The following is a 3,905-nucleotide window of genomic DNA, read 5'->3' as shown; positions in this document are numbered from 1 at the left end:
AAGAGCTTAAATTAACCATACATATCAGTGGCATGTATGGTTAATTTAAGCTCCTTGAGGGCAAGGGGTGATGGGAATGTACAATATAGGTGAAGCACTGTGTAAATTGTTAGCGTTATTTAAATACCAGTAATAAAAAGCTCTTGCTGAAAGTTTTCACACAGGTGAGTTATAATTTTACATGAGAAATTTCTCATACAAGGTACAGTGACAGCAACAATAAGGCACAGTTCGGCTTCTATTCCATTGCTCTGCTGTTGGCAATTAATGATATATCACAGGATTTATTCTAGGCCAGTGATGGCGAACCTTGGCACCCCAGATGTTTTGGAACTATATTTTCCATGATGCTCAACTATAGTGCAGAGTGCATGAGCATCATGGGAAATGTAGTTTCAAAACATCTGGGGTACCACTGTGCCAAGGTTCGCCATCACTGTTCTAGGTGGTAGCAGAGATAGAAGAGAAAAGGCTCAAAGCTGGCCATACAACAGTGTAATTTCGTTTAACATTCCTAAGTGGTAGTAAAGTCACCTTTTTAACTTGTACCTACAGGTAAGCTTATGATAAAGCTTGCCTGTAGGTACTGTGAATATCTTGTACACTTACGCCATTTAGCAGACACTTACAGTGGCTGTAGCCAGTGACATGACCAGTGCATGCGCAGTTGCTCTGCATTCCGTGTGCTGTCAATGCAGAGAGAGCTTTGCCATGATCATGGCTCCCATGTGCAGACTCGAGAGTGACAACATCCTGGGCCACTCATTTAAATTGCCAGAAAGTGTGAATGCAGAAGGAAGACAGGGCAAAGATGGAAGAGCTGGCAAAGGTTACAGCGCACTGCTGGAGGGCTCATTTTAAGAAGTCCCCTTTCACATGAATGTTCCAATTGTGTCCATCTGTCTGACCCAATCGGAACTTCCATTCTCCTTCATGGAGTAGCGGGTATCCGCTTACACCAGCCTACCCCCATTCCGCTAAAGACAGATGGATGGGGGCATTCCACTTCTGTCCAGCGGATCAGATGACAGCCGGATGTAAATGGACAGGTAGTCTTTATATCTGACTGCCTATAAAAGGAGAAGAGCAGACAGGGGCCTGTCATCTGCCTGCTCATCAGAGATCAGTGGACAGATCCCCTGCTGGGATAGCGGATTGCAGCCGTAGTCCGCCCCGTGTGAAAGGGGCCTAATACCAGCAAATTATGGCATAAGCCTGCAATAGTTTACTACCACTTTAGGTTTGTTTGATTTTCTAATTAGTAGTGGGGTCAAAGCAGTGATGAGAAAATTTAAAGGAGCAGGAATGTGGTTTATGTTTGGGAAAGTCCCTTCACTCCAAAATCAAATGTTAAAAGCAAATAAAATATACTGAAGTACTTGTAGGCAGATTCAGTTAGTCTTCCCACCTTTAGGTGGCCTTGTGCCATTATTGCATGGGAAGAAGGGGTCTTGTAGGGGAATTGGTCCCTTGTAGATTCCGTCCAGTGCCTCAAGAGGAGAAGTTGTCCAATTGGACTAAGAACTCTTGGGAGACTTGGCGGCCATCTTGGTTGAAGGAAACTTTTAAATAGGGGGACTCACTTAATGTTGGAGCACTTTTGGTAAGCAGTTGGACAGGGACAGGAACCCGTTCATGAGGGACAGTGTCCAGCATGGGGAAAGGTTCCAGTTGAACGGGAAAATCTCAGGGAAGACTCCCTCAACAATTTTCACTCCAATGGCTGCTCTGGCAGCATGAAATGAGAGCAGATTGCTGAAATCACTCATCTGGTTTTCTGCCAAGGAGCACTACCCCTCGGTAGCTGAAGCCATCTTCCAATAACCCATTTTGACATATGCTAATGCTGAATATTCACTGTACTTTGCCAAAGACTGGTTGATCTGTTGTTCAAGAAAGTAGACATGTGCAATTTGTTTCGGTCCGATTACAAATTGGAAATTTTTTTAGTTATTCAGAGTTTTGGATGGATCCGAAATAGTAACGAATAGTAACAAATTTAGTTGAAATACGTTAAAATTTGTTTTGTTTATTCCTTTTCTAAGGAATTCCAATTTTTCAGAACTATTAGGATTCATATCAGTTGAATAATTATCAACTGATTTGAATTTAGTGTGAAGAATAGCTGGTTGTTAAAGTGATTGTGAACCCCTTTTAAAAAATCCTAAAAAACAAAACAAAAAAAACCTGCAAGACAAAGGCATAATGAGCTAGTATGCATAGCATACTAGCTCATTATGAATTACAGGCATACCCCACTTTTAAGTACACAATGGGGTTTATTTACTAAAGCTGGAAAGTGCAAAATCAGGCTCCCTTCTGCATAGAAACCAAGGAGCTCCTAACCTCGGCTTGTCAAATTAAACTTTAATATTAAAACCTGGAAGCTCATTGGTTTCTATGCAGAAGTGAGTCTGATTTTGCATTTTCCAGCTTTAGTAAATAAACCTAATTTTTTAGATTGAAAAAGCCTATGGCGTGCAAAACACACGAAAAAACTTCCACCCAGTGCCAAAAAAAGTGCACACACATAAAGAGTGAAACACAAAACTGTGCCACGGGTGTCTGCTGTCCTCCACTAGGAAGGACCTTACCCTGATCCCCCGGGGCGTTAGGCTCCAGACGGGGACTGAGGTACCAAATACATGGCCCATCCAGCCGAAGCCGGACGACCGCCTTTCTCCGGAAGGTCTGCCAAAACAGACCCACCCAGGTACTAGGGTAGGGGCTCCCCCGAAGGGAGAACCCCCCGAAGAGAGGGCGAACCAAGCCAGAAGGCCTATGTCCACCCTCCCACAAGACTTTCAGGATAGGTCCGACGACCGACACCCTACTCGCCAAACGTGCAGTGACAACACAAAACGTGACAAACCACACAAATAAAATAAATAAAAAGTGAGGAAAGGGATAGTGAAGAGGAGAGTGAAAAGGTGGCCATTGTGTGATACAAGGACCAGGCCCTCCGGCCAGGAATCAAAAATTCCTCTGGTCCTAGCCAAAAGGCCGGGCCCTAGAGGCAGGTGTGAAAAGTGTGTATACAGTGAAGTGTCCGTGATGCCAAACTTCAAAGTGATAAATCACAGTGAATGTAAGGCACCCCTGAACTGCCACTTCAGTGGCACATCACCATAGGCTTTTCAAAAGAAGCATCCCTGACCCCCCCAACCCAGACCACAGCAGCCCCCACCCCAGCCAGAAAGGCATGGAGATCCAGGAGCTTAGTGAGAGCCCTTTGCCATAAGGCCTCACCCTCGCTCCCATCATTTCTACCTAATTACATTCGGGAAGTACAGGATGTTCCCCCGTTGGAAACGGGAACAAACGTTCCCTCCCGAAAAACTGACTAGAGCTAAAGCTGCCCCAATCCAGGCCAGAAGGCCAGGGTCCCCTCCCCTGGCGCCGACCAGTGGTTCTCCATCCCCATCAGGTTTCCCTTTCAGCTACGAACCGCTCCGGGTCACCTTTACACCAGCAGGTTTTGCATAGCAACCGCCACCCCTGCTCCACCTCGCCGTAGAACAGTGACGAAAGCAAGTGCCACCTCCTGGCAACTGATAAGAACAGATACTACACTTGATCTTAGCCAAAAGGCCGAGAAGTAAATAAACCCCATTGTGTACTTAAAAGTGGGGTATGCCTGTACTTACCTGAGATTGAAGCCCCCGCAGTGGTCCTCGTTCACCACTGCGCCAGCCGTCATCTCCCCGGGGGGTTACTTCCTGTTATCACGGCTCTGGCACTGTGATTGGCCAGAGCCGCGATGACGTCACTCCCGCACATGTGCGCAGGAGCCACTGGTAATGGCACAGTACAACTGAAGCAATGGAAGGTACGTGCCATTGCTTCAGTTTGCTTAAGTGCACATGTGCCGATGACGTCGGCACAGCAAATACAGGGGATATCTC

The 3,905-nt window shown here is 46.0% G+C and overlaps 1 pseudogene; it reads right to left on the bottom strand.

The window, feature by feature from the left end:
• Nucleotides 1-3,516: 3,516 nt before the first annotated feature.
• LOC143999757 (U2 spliceosomal RNA) lies at nt 3,517-3,603 on the bottom strand (annotated as a pseudogene).
• Between the last annotated feature and the right edge of the window lie 302 nt (nt 3,604-3,905).

The sequence above is a fragment of the Lithobates pipiens genome, unplaced genomic scaffold (genome assembly GCF_037356315.1).
Source record: "Lithobates pipiens isolate NorthernLeopardFrog02 unplaced genomic scaffold, aLitPip1_a1.2 Scaffold_19, whole genome shotgun sequence".
Taxonomy (NCBI): Eukaryota; Metazoa; Chordata; class Amphibia; order Anura; family Ranidae; genus Lithobates; species Lithobates pipiens.
This window is presented reverse-complemented; position numbering and strand designations above follow the sequence as displayed.